Source organism: Canis lupus, chromosome 30, assembly GCF_048164855.1.
Source record: "Canis lupus baileyi chromosome 30, mCanLup2.hap1, whole genome shotgun sequence".
Taxonomy (NCBI): domain Eukaryota; kingdom Metazoa; phylum Chordata; class Mammalia; order Carnivora; family Canidae; genus Canis; species Canis lupus.
Window position 1 is genome coordinate 17,643,522 of NC_132867.1, and position 20,474 is coordinate 17,663,995.

At 35.0% G+C, this 20,474-nt stretch overlaps 1 long non-coding RNA gene across 1 annotated transcript in view; it reads right to left on the reverse strand.

Annotated features, from left to right (window-relative positions):
• Window positions 1-20,474, reverse strand: part of LOC140621491 (uncharacterized) — a 291,722-nt gene that overhangs the window by 64,985 nt on the left and 206,263 nt on the right. The window contains exon 6 of the long non-coding RNA XR_012021210.1: window positions 14,449-14,545. This is a non-coding gene — a long non-coding RNA (uncharacterized lncRNA). The remainder of the gene's footprint in view (window positions 1-14,448; window positions 14,546-20,474) is intronic.

Consider the following 20,474-nt stretch of genomic DNA (forward strand, 5'->3'; position numbering starts at 1 on the left):
GCGTGCTCTGACTGCTGCTGCTCACTCAGGTGTCATGTGTACCCAAAGGGCCAAATATACAGTCAGCATAACATGCTGAAATGGCACAGATCGTGTCTAGCCCTGCAGCCAAATTTATTAGCATCCCAGATTGCAGATAACCAAAAGTGCCAGCAAACCTCCTTCCCAGAGTAAAAACAGTATATTCTTAAGACTGGAACAAATTAAAGGACTGTGTTGTCGATCCACAGGATGTTTGTGAAAAAATAGATGTGTGTTTTACAAAACCTCTAAGCCTTTAGGTTAATTTATGTTATTTTGCACTTACTCAAGTTCAAGTCATTTTAAAACAATGGAAAATAAAAAGGGAAAATAATTTATTCTTTGTCTTCTTTTTAGATATGTGCCACCAATTTAATACACATTTTGAACTCTTTTGTGATCATGAGCAGTAAGGAAAACCTCTCTCTAATACAGTGTTCTGTACACTGTGTCCTGCCTATGACATAGAACGTTTCATAAGTGATCTATTATGATATAAACCATTGTCTGACAATTCAGTACCAAAAGCTTGAATCTGTGAAAATACAATTAGACTGCCTAGGGACATAGCAAAATTAAATGAGACCTGGTTTGATCTTAGACATCTATTGGATGTCTTGAATCTTACTCTTGGCCAGCAAACAATCAACATGGGAATGAAATAAAGGGACATACATAAAACAGAACCAGACTGCACTATCAAAAAAAGTTCCTCAGCTAGTTCTGGATCCTCAAGTAGGTGAGTATTTGCTGTGTAATCCGCCTCAACTCTATGGCTTTCCCTCTGTTGACAGTTTTTTAAACCAAACTATGAAACGTGCATAAATGTTATTTATTTTGTATATTGGTTGATTTACATTTAGTTAATGACCTTAAACTGAAGTGAAAATGTGTGTTGAGGTAACCATATTTTAGGGTTCTCTCCTAGAATCCATGGCCATGCAGAAAACATTATCTCAAATTGCTTCAGTACAACCAACATCTGCTTATACAGTGGATATAATTACCTCCTCTTAGGATTTGTAACCCCTTGAAACTAAGTGAGAAGCCAGAATCAATGTCAAATCTAAAAGAAAAATTTATTGGCCATCTAGACTTTATTTTATTTTTTTTCAGTTTTTATTCAAATTCTAGTTAGTTAACATACAGTGTAAAATTAATTTCAGCTGTACAACATAATGATTCAATACTTCCATACACACCCAGTGCTCAATACAAGTGCCCTCCTTTATCCCCATCACCCATTTAACCCATCCTCCCATCCCACCTCCCTTCTGGTAACCATCAGTTTGTTCTCTTTGGTTGAGTCTATTTCTTGGTTTGCCTCCCTCTCTCTCTTTTTTCCCCCTTTGCTCATTTGTTTCTTAAGTTCCACATATGAGTGAAATCATTTTGCTTAGCTTAATACTCTATCACCATCCCTGTCATTGCAAATGACAAAGCTTCGTTCTTTTTTATGGCTGAATAGTATTCCATTTTCCATCTATCAGTCGGTGGACACTTGGGCTGCTTCCGTAATTTGACTGTTGTAGATAACGCTGCTATAAATGCCGAGGCATATGTATTTCTTAGAATTAGTGTTTTTGTATTTTTAGATCAATACGTAGTAGTGCAATTGCTAGATCATACAGTAGTTATATTATTACCTTTTTGAAGAATCTCCATACTGTTTTCCAGAGTGGCTGCACCAGCTTGCATTCCCATCAGCAGTGTAAGAGGGTTCCCCTTTCTCCACATTCTCACCAGCACCTGTTGTTTCTTGTGTTTTTGATTTTTACCATTCTGACAGGTGTGAGGTGATATCTCATTATAGTTTTGATTTGTATTTCCCTGACGATGACTGGTTCTGAGCATCTTTTCATGTTGGCTATCCGTATGTCTTCTTTGGAAAAATGTCTATTCATGTCTTCTGCCCATTTTTAATAAGACTATTTGATTTTTTGAATGCTGAATTGTACAAATCCTTTATATATTTTAGATAGTGACTATTTATTAGCTATGTCATTTGCAAATATCTTCTCCCATTCCATAAGTTGCCTTTTAGTTTTGCTGATTGCATCTTTCACTCTGCAGAAACTTTTTAATTTGATGAAGTCCCAATAGCCTATTTTTGCTTTTGTTTTCCTTGCCTTAAGAGACCTATCTGGAAAGAAGTTGCTAACACAGACTGCCTGTGTTCTTCTCTAGGATTTTTATGTCTCACACCTAGGTTTTTAATCCATTGTGAATTAATTTTTGTGTTTCGTGCAAGAAAATAGTCCAGTTTCATTCTTTTGCATGTTGCTATCCATTTTTCCCAACACAATTTGTTGAAGATGCTGTCTTTTTCCCATTGGGTAGTCTTTTCTGCTTTGTTGAAAATTAACTGATCAACTGATCACACACTTTCATTTTATATATGAACAAAACTATGAATCTAAAAAGTTTAGAGAGCTGCCCTGGATCACACAGGCCATGAGGAGCAAAGAAAGATCAAGATTCCTTAGGAATCCCAGGAGAGTGACTTTTCCAGTAGATCTCAGAGTCTGAGAATTAGGAGCCCTCAGGTTTGGAACAGGCCCTTTTGGTAGGAGTCACTAGCTGTCGGGCAGTTGAGAAGGCTAGACCAATGACAAAAGTGAGTTTCTTTTAAAAAGTAGCATTTCTTTCTTATTCTCTTTTCATGACTTTTTGTCCCCCTAAATCTTGTATCCAATAGAATTACAACTTAACCAATGGGAAAATTTTCCAGTCCCATGAGTGGGAAATAAGGTCAGGTGCACATACCCCCTAAATTGATATATATTTGGCAGCTAATGGATTTTAAGAAGATAGGAAAGCATAAATCAATTTCTCCTGCAATCTAATCCAAATTGTTTATTTTACATTGTTAACTTTTTGCTCTGCTAAACTCTCATCATAAAAGTTTTCACTAAGCAAAATGAAAGTTGTGTTGTCTTCTTTAGCTTTTCTTTCCTTTGTTCTAGCATTTGATCTATACATAGAGTCTAAAAACTATTGAAAATTACTTCACTCTTTTGTCTTACAATTATGCTACACTGAGTAACCATTTATAAACCTAACCTTCTGTTATAAGTTTTTCTCTCCACTATGTGTTAAAAATAGAAGTTTTGGGTGAAAAATTAAGATCATTTTAATTATGATCAAAACATCTATAAAAGTTCCACCTATTAATATTTCCACCAACAATACATAAGAGTACTTGCTAACCCACTAGACATTCACAAATTCACATTAACGTGGTATATTTTCTCTCATCATGAGTGGTTGACCTATTTTCCTTTATTTCATGACATCTAATTCTTTTTCATATTCTTTGCCCATTTTCCTAAATGTCTATCATAAAGGATTAAATATATTTCTGTGTAGCCAATTAATAAAATAATAGGCAGCCATTACTAAAAGTCAGGCAATTCTAAATGACCTAATATGGGAAAACCTCTGATATATATTGTTAAACTTTTTAAAAGCTGTCAAGTGAGCAAAATGTGTGAAGGGGAATGGGAGGTACAGGCTTCCAGTAATGGAATGAATAAGTAACAAGGATAAAAAGTACAGCATAGGGAATATAGTCAATGGTATTGTAATTGCTTGGTTGTATGGTGGCTGATGGTAGCTACACTTATGGTGAGCACAGCACAGTACTGACTTGTCCAATCACGATGTTGTACACTTGAAACTGATGTAAAATTGTGTATCAGCTATACTTCAACTTTTAAAAATGAGAAAAGCACGTCAAATAGTGTGCATAACATGCTAACATTAATTTTCTCAGAAAGATCTATACACAACTATACTTGTATGTGCAGAGAACATCTCTGGAATGAAAACTAGAAAACATCTCTGGAATGAAAACTAGAAAACCTCTGAGAAGAAGTATGATGGACAGGCTAAGGAGAACAACTTTCTTTTATACTTGTACACAATATGTTATTTGGCAACTTTTTATTTCTTTTGGTTTTTACTACACATATGTGTTAGCAACTTAAATAAAAAATGGTAATATCTGGGCAGCCCAGGTGGCTCAGTGGTTTAGCACCGCCTTCAGCCCAGGGTGTGATCCTGAAGACCCGGGATCAAGTCCCACGTCAGGCTCGCTGGATGGAGCCTGCTTCTCCCTCTCCCTGTGTCTCAGCCTCTCTCTCTCTTTCTCTCTCTCTCTCTCTCTGTGTCTCTCATGAATAAATAAAATCTTTTTTTAAAAAATGATAATATCTGAAAACTGAAAAAAAAATACCATATTAAATAGAAATAGTAAGAAGCAAGGGAAGGTGAAATCAAAAAGTTGTCAGTGAATCCTTCCCCAAACAGTCATAGGAAGTTGAAAATACGGTTGTTGGTTTTAACTGTCAATGAACAGCCAGAGGGCATCAAGACCGGCTGTATTGGCATCTACCTCCTTGGGTGACTGGTAATTCTATTTGTCCCTGGTAGACCTTCCCTTGCTTGAAGGAATCCTGAGGCACAGAAGTAGCACAAAGAGTTTTTGGAAGGCCAGTTAGTAGTGAGTCTTCCTCAGAGAGGCAAAATACAAAACTAGAACAACAAAACCTAATTCACCGGTAAGAAATTTTATCACTAAAAAAAAAAAAAAAAAAAAAAAAAAAAAGAATTTTTATCACTGAGTTCCTAGAAATCATGTAACACTCTGGACTATAGTCTCCATAAGAGAGACACATAATTGGATTATGAATTATTTATTTATGTACTTTTATAACAACAGAAAAAAGAATTACAAAGAATTTCAACCATGAATAAAAAATGAAATCACCTATAATCCCACTTTACAAATAAAGCACAATGTTAATATTTTTATTTTTCTTATATACGAATGCATACATTACATATTTTATATGCTCTGTATACATTTTAAGTTTTTACATATACAGGGCAACCCCGGTGGCGCAGTGGTTTAGCGCCGCCTGCAGCCCAGGGCATGATCTTGGATTCCCTGGATCGAGTCCCACGTCAGGCTCTGTATGATGCCTGCTTCTTTCTCTGCCTGTGTCTCTGCCTCTCTCTCTCTGTCTCTATGAATAAATGAATAAAAAATTTTTTAAAGTTTTTACATATACAGATAATTTATATATATTTATTTCATTTATTTTTACATACTTGGGATAATGCTTTTTAAAAACATTTCTATAAATAGATACAACCAATTATCTCAAGGAATACTTTCAGAGGAAGCAAAATTTATATTGATGTCCAAAGAATTTAGGATTATTCTATTCTCTGTAAGTGCGATGATTGAATTTTCTTCTTTTGGACACTGTTTGGCAAGTTTTGATATTAGGTTATACTAGCTTTGTGGGTTTTTAAAAATATTTTATTTATTTATTTGAGAAAACGAAAGAGTCAAAGCATGAGCTTTGGGGAGGAGGCAGTGGGAAAGGGACAAGCAGACCCCCTGCTGAGCAAGGACCCAATGTGAAGCTCTATTCAGAGTGATCCTGAGACCCTGAGATCATACTCTAAGCCAGATACTTAATCGTCCGAGTCACCCAGGTGCCTCAGGTTATACTAGCTTTGTAAAAACAAGTTTGGAATCGTCTTTATGGGGTGTGTGTGTGTGTGTGTGTGTAAAGCAATTTAAAGAGCGCTGCAATTAAAGTTTGAATATAATTTTCTACAACACTGTCTGGACCCAGAACTTTTGTGGAGGTAGTTGACACATTTTTAAAACTTCTCTCAAGGTTATTGTTATATTTAATTATCTATATCTCCTTGTCTTCATTTTAATTATACGTATTTATCTATAAACCATCCAGTTCAAGGAAATTGTCAAATGTATATTTTTAATCTACTCTTCAGTTTTCATATATGGCCTCTGATTTTCAAAATTTGTGGGGGGTGCTGATGAGCTGCTTTCATTAATTTTTTATCTGATTGCAACTGTATATTTAACTGACTTTTTCTTAGAACCAACTCTTGAAGTTGCTTACTTACAATTAACAGTTTACTCAGACTTAGAATTCTACTCTGATGTTTTCTGATTCTGTTATCTTTATTACCCATTTCATCCTAGTTATTAATTTCCCAAATTTATGAGTTGAATGCTTATTTATTTTCCTTCTTTTATTTTTAAATAATGAAGGCAGGGTTAGAAAAGGATTGCATTATTGATGCATATTGAATGTTATTTCATAAAACAAGGATATATTATATAAATCTCAGAAGGCTTTAAAACATTTACAACTTAAAAATTATACTTGAAGCCACATAAAAATGTACTAGTCATATTGATTACAGAAAAATCTCCAAAGTGCTATAAACATATGGAAAGTATAAATCATAACACTAATAAATTTGATCATATAAAATGAATATAGTAATGACAAATAATAAGGCAATGAATTATCAAAAAGTTTACCTTTTAAGACTTTAAAGAATATTTGGAGATAAGCTTTAACATAGCATACAAAGTCCATCCATTAATAATGGATATAGATCGTTTCTTCTTCAACAACAGAAAATATCACTGGAGGAGATTTTTCTACCCCCCATCCCCACACTTCTTACTGCACATTGTAAGTTCAGCTATGAAAATAAAAATAAATGATATAAAGGTGACTTGAGAATTGTGATTGAATGAATAAATCACCAGAGTTTCCCTTTGTTGAAAAAGAACTATGAAGGTTTTAATAAAACTATTGGCTATAAACTGTCAACTCATCATGTATATGGGGAGCCAAGAGCAGCAGTGTGAAACGTTATGTTTATTTGTTGGAAGGCATTCAACATAATCCACTCAAGTTTTAACGAGCAAATAAATAAAGGCAGCAAAAATTTAACTATAGGATTTTACTTGGTAATTTTAAATAATCAGATTAAACAAATGGGTCATTGCAAGAACTAATTTGTACTGCTGCTATTTATATACATACATTTTGTATCTACTTTCTTAACTGGATTGAGGTCATATGAACAAGTGAATCTCTCCTCTATGTGCAGCCATTTTCAAAACACATTTTAAAGGAACATATTTTCTTCTGGGTATGACATGGACAGGAAGCAAAATTTAACATAAAATAGAACTTTTGTTAAAAATACATAATTAAGTTGGATTCTCTTAACTTTTCCTTCTTTTAAACAAGCATTGATTCTTGTAAGTTGACAGAAAAATTTGAAGAACAACATATTTATGGTCAAAGAATCACTATTATATCTTATAATACTGCTGGGATTAAGAAATTTGATTAAGGATAATGATGTTGCCCATTCCTATCGTTTGGATCAGTAATGATAGCTTTAAAAAAAAAAAGATTTTATTTATTTATTTGAGAGAGAGAAAGAGAAAAAAAGAACAAGTGGAGTCAAAAGGGAAAGGGAGATAGAGAAGCAGATGCCCCACGAGCAAGGAGGCAAAGGTGGGGCTTGATTCCTGGGATCCTGGGGTCATGACCTGAGCCAAAGGCAGACCAGACGGGTAAATGACTAAGCTACTCAGGCACCCCAGTAATGATAACGTTTTAAAATAAAAATTTTGAAAAACTAAATAAATAAATAAATAAATAAATAAATAAATAAATAAAATAAAAATTCTGTAATGTTCTGTTTATAAGCTTATGTAAATGATGCTCTGCAGGAGTCAGCTCCTTTTTGCTATTTCCTGTTTTTAAAAATTTAGCAGTCCTCTTCTGAAGATTTTCTATTTGTTAATAGGTTAAACAAAAGGTTGAACAGGTTAAATAAAATTGTTGCAATTTTTGTTTAATAAAGATCTCATTACTGATCAAACAATGAGACTGAGAAAGAATTTTCGTATCAGATATGGAACTCTGGCCTGCTATTTAAAAGGTAACAGAAATTAAATTCATAAAAACAAGAAATTGAGAAAAAATAAAACTTCAAGCTATTATGCTTATTAGATTATGATTCTGAAAAACTCCTATCTCATCACTCTCATGGTATGAGACTGGTTCTAGTTAACATGATCTGACTCAAATTAAAGTCTGATGAACAGATTTTTGAATGAATAAAATAGAAAATTTAATATTTTATTAGACACCAAAATTGTTTCCAATAAAGAAAGGAAATACAGAAGTTGAACGTTCTATTTCAGGTTGTTGTTACATGTTTTACAAGCAATTTTTGATATTAATTTTGGCTGAAGTTGTTACTGGAAACACTTTAGTTTTCGATTAGAATACAAAACTTCACTTACACAGAAAAAAAGCACACACTCAATTATAAGAATATAAAAGTGGCTAAATAATAGCAAATGATCAATGGTGCTAAATAAATATAAGACCTAAAGTATAATATGATGTTCTTAAAGAATAGGTATGTGGCCAATATTTATTCAATCCTAGTGATGCTTTTCAAAGCACAATGATTACAGAAAATAACAAATCTTCTGGTTTAGGTAGAAATCATTTCAAAATTTATGTTAAAATGGCCAAATATGTACAATGTATTTCTTTAAATATTATCACTTAGAGAAATCAAAATCAGATGATTAACTTAGTGAATAATAAAGTGAGAGAAGCAATTTTACACAAAATTAAAAAGTAAGTAGTATTTATCAGTTCAACCAGAGTGCACAGGAAAATGAGAACTAAGCCGAAAACAACATTTATTGTGCATACCATGGAATTATCAGGAAGAAAACAATGAGGTTGAAATTAATGAGCATTTTAATGTTTTTGCACTTATTATTTTAAAAAGTACACTTTTAAGTGAAGAACTGAAAAAAAACAGCTGGCATTTTTAAGCCTTGGATAAAAAGATTATGGAGGACAACACTATGAAAATGTCACTAGAATGATTGATTTTTTGAGGCTTTACAATCTAGAATTTTGGCTGATAATCCTGAAACATTCCTAAAACATGTGCAGCACATAGTTTGAATCTATTATCAGGAGACCTCAAGTAGACTCAAAGAAATGAAATACTTTGAAATGATTTGAAATCTATATGTGCTATTTTCTGCATCTGCCTAAAAATGTAATATCTGGAAGAAAGTATCAATTTTACAAACATTCTGGGAGACATGATAAAAATGCTGACTAAGTAGTGTTAAAAACATCCAAAATTAAAAACATACTTGAAAAGATAAGCAAAACAATCAAAGAACCTCAAGCTAAAGGAAAATTTGGTCTTTCATAAAAAATGCAATAATCTGCATAATTCAAAATTATTTGATATTAACTTTTGAAAGTTATTCATATTTTCTTAAAAATACAAAAATGAATGTATGTAAGGACCCCATGAAAAAAATGCCCTTTTTTTCTTTGGTCCTTTCCTGCTTCTATTCTTTTTAGGACTTGCATACCCTTCCTTACATATGCCTTAATGTATGTTCTCCTTGTAAAAGTCAAGGAATTAATGATTTCCTTGGAGTCTTCAGCACAATAGATGACATCCAAGGAGTAACTGGGTGAGGTGGTCATGAACTTGTGAACGCTCTCCCAAGAAAACTGGCTCCAAACATCTTGATGCCAACCAAGATCCCTGGCTCCAGGGCATAAGAGACTTATGGAGGACATCTGAGCATTCGTCTTTGTTCATCCAGTTCCTGGATGCCTGAAAAGACACATACACCAGACCACCATCCTCAATAAAAACTCCAGACCCTCAAGCCAAGATGAGATTCATGCCCCTTTTTCTTTCTGAGTCTCCCAGGCACATTATCTGTATCTGCTCTATCCCTTCAGTAAACCCTGCTCTTGCTTCTTCTTGACTCATGTTTGATTTCCATGCTTCATAAAGCCAAGAATCCTCTGGGCTGTGGGACCCACTCTAAGTCCTCAGACTCAGACTGCCTGCATCATCTTATCATGATATAAAATAAAAAATTTAGGGTTTATTTCTCCACCTTAGTTTTAAGAATTTGTTGCCCAGTCTATTAGCCACTGATTCAACAAAATAAACTTCTCCAAATTCAAATGACATTAATCAGAAAAAATTATTTTGGCATTGATGATAATAGAACATAAGTTAGTTGAAGATATTGACTACAAAAACATAACTAGTGAATTTCCTAAAAATGTGTGAAAAAATAATTTTATTAAACTAGTATGACATTTATAATTTATGAATATACTAATTTTATTCTCATCCAAACATCACTGCCCATCAACAAAACATGCAGACAAGTACAATATTTAAATTCATTCATCTTTGGTATTTTGCCAAATTTCAGTCATGAAATGCCACAGATGCACACATTTAGTATGTTGTTATGAAGGTGTATTTGTCAAGATAAAAGAATACCCTGTATTTAATAATTTTAGATATATATATGTATATCTATATATGTGTGTATATCTATATATGTGTGTGTATATATATATATATCTTTTGAATAATTAGACTCATGGTATGTGGGCCTCCATTTGCACTATTTCCCAGAGTCTGAAAATGAGTTTTTTTAAGCTTTGTTTTTTCAGAGTCTGAAAATGTTAATGGCAGGCCTAATCATTGGTATCTCTTTAAAAAAAGTTATTTGCATTCTGAATTGAGCACTAAGTCAGTTTTTAAAATGTAAGAAAACACTTGGTCCTAGGTAGAGTAAGACTAGAAGACAGGCTTTGTCTATAAAAGCCAGGTGACTTCTTATAGATGCTTTTTGTGGGGTGGGGAAGGTTTCTCCAAGTCTGTTGGTCTGGATCCCAATAGAAAATACATTTAAATTAGGGTTAATTCAAGGAAGGTTACCAGAAAACTACAACTGAGAACAATATAGGAAATGACAAGAATGTAGTACCTTAGGGCAGAGCTCTTAACACACCTAGGCTCAAAGGGCTGACTTGAAAGGAAGAGGTTTCAGTAGAGAGAAACAATCCAAAGGACTTAGTCCCACAGGACTAATCCAGGGGAATAAATAAAATTCTCTCCCTTTCTGTCTTCCCTCATATTTTTTTTAAGACTCCCATTGGATGAAAGCAATCATAAAATAGAGGGCAAGAGGGATCCCTGGGTGGCGCAGCGGTTTGGCGCCTGCCTTTGGCCCAGGGCGTGATCCTGGAGACCTGGGATCGAATCCCATGTCGGGCTCCCGGTGCATGGAGCCCGCTTCTCCCTCTGCCTGTGTCTCTGCCTCTCTTTCTCTCTCTCTCTCTGTGACTATAAATAAATAAAAATTTTAAAAAAATAGAGGGCAAGAGAGCTCATTGATACAATCCATATAGACTATCCTCTCAGGATATAAATGTGGGTAGAGAAGGACAGAGAGAGATTTAGTGGGAAAAAAAGTTACCTGGTGAGGTACAACTTTTCTCCCTTTAGATCACTCTTATTCTTCATGGGTTTGAAGTTTCATTCTCCACATAGGAGACATACAAATATCACCAGGTACCATATCATTGTGGCGATATTAATTTGGCCATATGCCCAACTTGAAACCTAAAATATTAACTAAAACTCATATTCTTCATTAAAAAGAAAGAAATAGGTAGAAGGGTAATTTAACATTAAAATAGCTGCAACATTCTGCTTCTACAGCTGATTCAAAGACCTGAATTAGTAAACATAATTGTTTACCTCACAAACTATTCCATGTTCCTTTACACTCTGTCAGTGACTCAGCTCAGACCACTCTCAACACCTTTTGTCACAGACTCAATCTGTGAGTACTCTTGAGAACTATCTCTGAGATCATGATTTATATGTAGAAAGTTTATTTGGACTTGCTCAATATCAACAGTTATGAAGTAAAGAAGCAGAATTGGGCAGAGGGAGAATTTGAACAGTGACACTCTCAACAAAGACTTTAGCTGATTCTATAGATTAGAGCTGGGATGGTTCTTCAGAGATGTTCTATATTGTGGCATGGGAACAGACCTTAATGCCTCTGTATGACCAATTACTGAATTGAGCTGTCTCTAGGAAGGGGGCATGACTTTAGGTAGGTAGAATCTCTTCAGCTAATACGACGTCTTGGATGAGAACTCAATTGAGAACAGTTGGCTGCCAATGACTCCCAGAAGCAGAAGAAATGAATACTTTAGTCTTAGAAAACAGTCATTGGATCATGACCTCTACTATAGCCACTCTTTTTGGGGTCACTTTGAGAACTGCTGTCACCTTCTAACTGATGCTGATACTACAATCAGATCTACCAATAAACCAGGTTCACTCTTTTTCCTTCTGCATGGTGGCAAAGAAGTGAAGTAGGTACCTTGTTCAACTGATTCATCCATTGTGCTAGTGGTCTATTACATACCACCTCCATTTTATAAAGTAATGCTGCTATTCATATCCAACTTTTATATCTGGGCTGATTCTGAATAACATACAGCTCATCTTGGATAATCAGATTCACATAATTACAGTGTTTTACAAGGTCAAGCATCTACTTTCTACCACAGTCCAGTGACAAGCCAGAAACAGTTGATAGAAGAATATGGAGAATATTGCATCACTCCTAAACTGTAGCTGCCTGAGCTGGGATTTCTTGTACTTGGATTTGGAAAAGTGTCATACAACATTGTGTCTGTCACAAATACTTGAAAAAAAAATCATTGGTTATGTTACATAATTAAACTCAAATTATAAAATGGCTTGAGCCAAAATCAGCCTTGTTTCAGAGCTCTTTTTAATTCAAGGCATGAATCAATACTAATACCTTTACTAATCTGGATAAGTAAATGGGTTAAGGAAGAAGATGATGGAGAATATACCGCTTCCAAAAATCCAAGATCTACCAAGCTGTGTCTCTTTCACTAGGTTAGGTGGAATAATTTGTTTTATTGTTTAGAAGGGCTGTCTTACCATGAACCCCTAAAAATTCCATTGATGTGGCATACTACTGAATTTTTTCAGCATTTATCTCCCATTCTCTGACACACATATAGCTTACTCATTTATGGTGCTGTTACTTCTTGTTCACCATTTTCAATCAGCACAACATGTTTGATGTAAGGAATTGAGATGATTTTCAGGCCACACCCAGCTCACACCTCAGACTGAATCTAAATCTGCATTTTAAGGATTCCCAGGTGATTCACATGTACATTAAAATGTGAGGGCAGCCTGGGTGGCTCAGCGGTTTAGCACCACCTTCAGCCTGGGTTGTGATCCTGGAGACCTGGGATCGAGTCCCACGTCTGGCTCCCTGCATGGAGCCTACTCCTCCCTCTGTCTATGTTTCTGCCTCTCTCTCTCTCTCTCTCTCTCTCTCTCTGTGTGTGTGTCTCTCATGAATAAATAAATAAAATGTTTTTGAAAAGTTTTTAAAAAATGTGAGAAGCACAGCCTCACACTACATCATATAGTCATGTAAGTCAGTGATTTGACACAGTCTTGAGGCAAAACAGAATAAGTACACTTTGTCCTACTATGTAAATATCCCCATTCCTACATAAAAGTCCTATCCTTCCCCACTATGGTCCTTACCTTAGTGTGAAATAATTAGCAAGATCGAGTATCTAATTGACTGTTACAATCAACCCCTATTGGTCTTCAGTCTTATATTCCCCTATGAATTCATGAGATTCCTTCAAAACGGCTAAAAAACCTTCCAGCTCTCCACAGTATTCATAATTGTCTGTTAATAGCTGATATTTTCACTTTTCCTATACATGTATCTCTAAAGCTATAAACTGAATCCAAGAAATCCAACAATCATATAATCACTACCATTACCTTAACCACTAAGTGCCACAGCCACTTGATCTCCATCTGTGCTTCATCTAATGATTCGATTTAATTAATCATAATGCCATGCTATGCTATGGATCACCCAGGCCCCATCCCATTTGGCAAAGAGTTATTACCCCTGTGTTTTTGTTTTTTTTTTTTTGCATACATGAATGATTCTATTCTAGAATTCCATTTAACCCTCAATATGGTCCCAGGAAGGCATATTCTATCTAGGATATTTTGAATAAGGCTGAATAAAGTGAAATCATAGGGGGATACTGCCATTATTCCAGGCCTAGTAAAAATGGACTGTTAACACATCTGGATAAGAAAAAGGAGGGTAGGTAAAGTTATTATCAGAATCCAGAAATAGTGTTATAAACAGACCACCTTGAAAGTGGTGTCAGTTAAGTGTCACAGAAAGTCATAGGCACAGAAAGGAATAGTATTCTGACCCCTTAATTGTCCTGCCCTCTTACCTACTTTCAGGGTTTTCCCATTGACCAAATACAACAAGAAGTCAATGGACAAAAGAACCCATTGATGCATATTATTGAAATCAGTCACTTGGGGAAAAGAATCAGGTGCAAAAAAAAAATGGAAAATACACCTGAGGGAAAACAGAAACATACAGCACATCACAATTCAATATCCAAGATACAATGAAAAATAGAAGTGCCTAGAGTAGGAGAGGCTTAAGCCTTCAGCAGAATATTTTCTGCTGGAAGGCAAATTACTGGGGAGGGGAAGGGAAATTATAATCAGAAATTTGTTTGATGAGAAAAGAAACAGGAACAAGTATGTTCATTAGATTAATGATTATTAACAAGTTATTATAACCTGATGTAGTCGTCTTCACTGCAGCGACATTCTTCATTCCTTTTTTTTAAAATAAGGTTTTGAATTCTTCCCATGTCTTCAAAGAGCTCCTGGTCTACTGAAAAAACATAAAATCAAGTAATAAGTTCTATGTCAGAGGTAAACACAAAGTGCATGAGAACTGAAGTAAAGGCACTTACATAGACTAATGGATCAAGGGAGGTTCTTGGTAAGGATTATCTGTGCAGAGTGTTAAGGATTAGTAGGTGTTATATAGGAAAGAAGAATGAGAAGTATATTCAGCAGAAACAACATTATATGCAAAAGTATTGTGGACTATGCAGAAATTTTCAAATTTCAATCTATTATGTCTGGGATGTATGTGTAATGGTTGTGGCAAGAGATGTTCATTTAGCCAGAAACAAAATTAAGCCAAGGCTTTTACATGCTAAGAAACTTATACTTTACCCTGGAGTTAATTGGGGAGCTACAGAAAAAATGTAAAGCTTGGGAATAGCCTGAATCCTGAAAGAAATCCACCCACTAATTAGCTACTCTTTCTCCTAGATAGTGTTAAAGTCATTCTGGCAAATCTTTTTGCTGCTTCAGGCTCTACTTTTTTAGAATTAAAGCTAATGATTGCCCTTCTGTTTATATGTTCTCCTTTCTGACAGTGGTTAACTAACTTGTTAAATTTGATTTTCTGTTACAATGAGTTTCCAAATTTTCTGAAGTAATCTTGACTGAAAATCCATGATCTCTTCAGTCACATATTTATGTATATTTTCCATGGAGTCAGTTACTTATATGATAACTTATCTTTGCCAGTCATCCCAAGAACACATTTCACAGATTTTATTCTTAGGTACTATCTTTTGGGTTTTGGACTTTATAGCTTTTATTCTCAGGTATTGGTTAAAATTAAATGAGGAAAAATTCAGAACATTAGATCAGCTCTTTAGAAAGCTTATCTATGAATGACAGAAAATATTTTTATATATTTATTAGATTATACCATAAGAAATATGAGAATGATGAATATGTACATTATAAATAGACATTAGATGAATGGATAGATAAAGGGATATATGGAGATTAAGACTGATTTCTTCCAAAATAGGAAGGAACTTGTGGAAGGCTGAGATTGATCATTATAAGCAAGAAGATGATTATATGAAGAAACAAGTTATTGAAATAAAAGTTAATTTCATATATAGATGAGAGAAAACCATGGCAAAAAAAAAATCTTCATATATCTTTCTCTAAGAAATAAAAGAAGTTGCAAGTGAAATATAGAACTCTTCAATGAGGGACACCTGGGTGGCTCAGCAGTTGAGCATCCGCCTTCACCTCAGGGTGTGATCCCGGAGTTCCAGGATGGAGTCCCACATCGGGCTCCCTGCATGGAGCCTGCTTCTTCTCCCTCTGCCTGTGTCTCTGCCTCTCTCTCCCTGTGTCTCTCATGAATAAATAAATAAAATCTTTAATAAATAAATAAATAAATAAATAAATAAATAAATAAATAAATAAGCCTAGCATGTAAGGTTAGGAAAGAAAAATTTAAAGACATTTTTAAAAATAAGCTTTATTCTCTGTTAATTATAAAACAACAGCAACAAGCAACCTAGCTTTGAGGCTTAAGTCTTATACTGGGGAAATAAAATTCGTATTTTATAGGATAAAATAGAAAAAAATTCTGTTAAGGACTGCAAGTACTATCTACATCATTGTCTTTTATTTTCAAGATAGTTTTTAATACAGTTGTTATTCAAAAAGAGTGGTAAAAATGAAAGCTACAACTGATGAGGCCACAGGCTTTTTCTCCCTTTTCAACAACAAAAGTGATATACTATGAGGGTCGATGCTTTTACAGAGTAATACTAGATTGCTTCAACAACTATGTTCTTTGAAATGAGTGTATTCATTGAATGTCAATATTCCTGTGTTATGAGCTGAATCCTCACCTCATAAAATTCATATTGTGAAGCTCTAATGTCCAGTATTTCAGAATATGATTGTACGTGGAGATGAATTTGAAAGATATGATTAAATTAAAATGAGGGTGATAGGATGGGTCTTAATCCAATCTGACCAGTGCCCTTATAAGAGAGAAAATTTGGGCACACAAAGAGATACCAGTGATGATGCACAGAGAAGAAAAACCATGTGAGGACACAGGAAAAAGATGGCCATTTGCAAACTGAGAAGACAGGCCTCAGGAGATACTAAACCTGCTGACACCTTGATTTTGGACTTCCTAACAGTAAAAAAATAAATTTCTGTTGTTTACACCACTCGTCAGTGGTATTTAGTTATGACAACCCTATCAGAGTAATACAGATTTTGGTACTGAGAAGTGGGTTCTACTGTAAAAAAAATTTACAAATGTAGAAGTGGCTTTAAAACAGAGTAATGGGTCAAGACTGGAACAGTTTTGAGATGCACATTTTAAAAAGCCACAATTGCTTTTTTTTTTTAAGATTTTATTTATTCATGACAGACACAGAGAGGCAGAGATACAGGCAGAGGGAGAAGCAGGCTCTCAGCAAGGAGCCCGATGCGGGACTCAATCCCAGACCCCAGGATCAAGCCCTGAGCTGAAGAGAGACACTCAACTGCTGAGCCACCCAGGCTTCCCCACAATTGCTTTAAAAAGAGATTGTTGGTAAAAATATAAAAGATGCTTCTGGTCAAATCATTCAAATGGAAATGAGGAACATGTTATTGGACAATGACGGAAGGGTATTTCTTACAAATAACTTGTCTAGTTTTTGTGGAAGATAGAGTTCATGAACAATAAAAACCAATGTTTAGCTGGGGCAGTTTCTAAGCAAAATGTTGAGGGTATAGTCTGATTTCTCCTTACTATTTGTAATAAAATACAAAAAAGAGATGAACTGAAGCAATTATTAAACAAAAAGGAAGCAGAACTTGAAGCTTTGAAAAATTCTCAGCCTATCCATACTTCAAAAAGTGAAAAACTACATTCTGAAGAGAACATCAAGGGTGTGGCTGAACAATCATTTGATAAATAGTGTGACTTACACGTGTGAGTCATATGTGTGAATGACTCATACATGGCTGTATCCAATAGGACTTCTCAGCAGAAGAGAGGAATAGACATGAGTTATACCAGTAGAAACACCACCAGCTTGGATTAAAGAACAGAGAGAGAATGAAACAAAGGAAAACTATCAGAACAGAAAGGATAAGACAACAGAGTTATCTGGCTATAAATATACGTTATCCTTAAAGAAAAGGGAAGAATGACTCAGAAGGTGATCCAGATATCAGTAGGGTGCCCCTACCACCACAGGTGCAGAAGATACAGGCTCACAGGACAACGTGGTCTCTTCCTTGGTTTCAGCAGGGCAGAACTGTTGCCCAGAGCTAAGGGGACAACACTGTCACCCCAGTGGGTCCAGACAAGACCACTACCTCTGTGGGCTTAGAGGACAAAACATTGAACCAAAAGGATTGTTTCAAGCCTCAAAACTAAAGGAATTTTCCCTGCAAGGTTTGGACTTGCTTGGGGCCTGTGACTAGATTCTTCTTTCTAATTTCTCCCTTTTGGAATGGGAATGTCTATCCTATGCCTATCACATGTTTGTGTTTTGTTAAGAACATAATACAATATGTGTATCATGGTTTCACTGGTTACAGGTTCACAGCAGGAAGTGAATTTTACCTCAGGATGAATCACCCATACTTGATTCAGTCACAGCTGAGAAATCGATTTTAGAAATTTCCAATTCTTTATAATGGGCTACAAGAAAGCCTGCTCCACCTTTGCCCTTTGGAGAGATGCATTATCTTTATTATACTTGACAACAAAGAAAACTGTCCTCTGTTCAACAGAAAAGATGCTTTCTCTATATTGCAAGGCTATTTTGCTACTATACTACCTCCTGAAAAAGACACTCTTAAAAAACTGACTGCCACTGCTTGCTTGCAAGAAATGCGTGAGACACCCATGGAGAATTCTCTCCCAACAATAATTAATAGAAAAGTTTATTGACCCTTGTTCTACACTCTTGAATTTGTGCTATCATGTTTGTTTCTTTAGGTCCTTTCTAGACAATTCCTCCTCATCAAAGCCATTTGTGAAAGTGTGCAAAAATCAGTCTTCCTTTTCAATGTCTTATGTGATGAAGTCATACCTGGTTTTTCTCTGAAGCTTTGGAATTTCCCTCTTCATTACTGTATTTACCCAAGTAATTATAATCCAGACAAAGAATGAGGTGAGTGCTACATGAGTGGTACAAATTGTGATGAAAGAATCACAAAGGGAAAAAATAATAATTTACATGGAAAGGATCTGGAATGTCCTTTCAGAAAACAGGATTTAAAGAGGGCCTTAAGGGATCCCTGGGTGGTGCAGCGGTTTAGCGCCTGCCTTTGGCCCAGGGCGCGATCCTGGAGACCCGGGATCGAATCCCATGTCGGGCTCCCGGTGCATGGAGCCTGCTTCTCCCTCTGCCTATGTCTCTCTCTCTCTCTCTCTCTATCATAAATAAATAAAAAATTTAAAAAAAAAATAAAAATAAAAATAAAGAGGGCCTTAAAGAACAGTCGGGGCATTGACAATAAAAATTTTCAGTGTAAGGGAGAGAATTACATGAGCAAAAAAAGCAGGTTGTAGGAAGCAAGGTGGATACTTAGAACAGCAGGGAACAAATCTGCAAGGTTAGGTCAAAGTAATAGGATATGAACATACTTTTTCATATTGTTTTGTGATTCAAATTCTGTTACCGCTAAAATGTCTGGGACATATTATGTGTACATTATGCAGAACAAGAAGGAAAAGGCAGACTCAGCAAAAAGAAGTCCAAGATAGCCTGCTGTGACAAGCAAAGCAAATGAGAAGCTTGTTTGACAAAAATAGATTCTACAGTCCAGTGCCTGTTCCTGATGTTGACAGAGGCAGAGGAGATGTGCATAATATAGAGCATTTATCAAGGTGATGTCAAAGGATGGTGGTTCCCACCTGGGAACTCATTCTAGGATTATGATTTACAAAGGGCAAAGAAAGGCTTCTAAATGTGTAGGCCATCGCAAAAAAGAAAATCTATCATTTACATTTATCATAATGGAATTTCTTAAATTTTTCACAAAACTTGAAAAGCTATCCTAAAAAGTGAATGCTTTGAAATTATATATAAAAATTTTTTAAGGAAGTTATAGTAAAAAAAAATTTCTTCCAGTTTCACCAAGCTATGACAAGTATGTAATAATTTCTTTAATTCTATCGTTCACTTAGAAAATCTAGTCATATGATTTTTAAGAGCATTGTAAGTTACATATTAATATTTAATTCATTATATTATATTTGTGTGGTTGTCTAATGTCATTTCATGTGCAGTAGATATAAATCTCAATCCTAAACTTGAGTGCTCAAGAAATAGTACCTTCTTTTCTGCAACTCAGTGTTATTTCTTTTTTTTTTTTTTTTTTCAGTATTATTTCTTATTCTAAGTCCCTTTCCCTTCAGATACTTAGCCTTTCTCCCATAAGACCACTCTATGGTTCTGATACCTCGATTTAGCACCAAGGCATTACAAGAGGGGATACTCTCTATTCACCAATCATTTCCCTTCATAGACATCTCTTATTCCTAGTTCTTTTACTAGAATCATCACATAGTTTTCTTTTTTTCACTTCATTAATGCCGTAATTTTATGAGTCTGTGAGAAAAATGCCTCTTCAAAATGCTCTAGGTAGCTTCTTCCCTTCTTTCCTACGGAAACTCAGCTCCTCTCTGGCATCAGTCATGACTTTTGAGTTGAAAAGGAATATTTTAATTAGCATAATCATCATGTTTCACAAGGCTGACACTAAGGAAACAGTCCAGAGAATTACAAAAACAGTTAAAGACAAGAGAACTAAATAAATAAGTAAATCTACTCAGAATAATAGGTGTTAGGGCCCTACTGCTAGATAAAGAAGGTACAAATACAAAAGGGGACAAAAGCTAGAGCAAATCTGAGGTATCCATGTGAACATGTAGTTTTTACATAGAAATAGACAAAAATACGTATATATGTGAA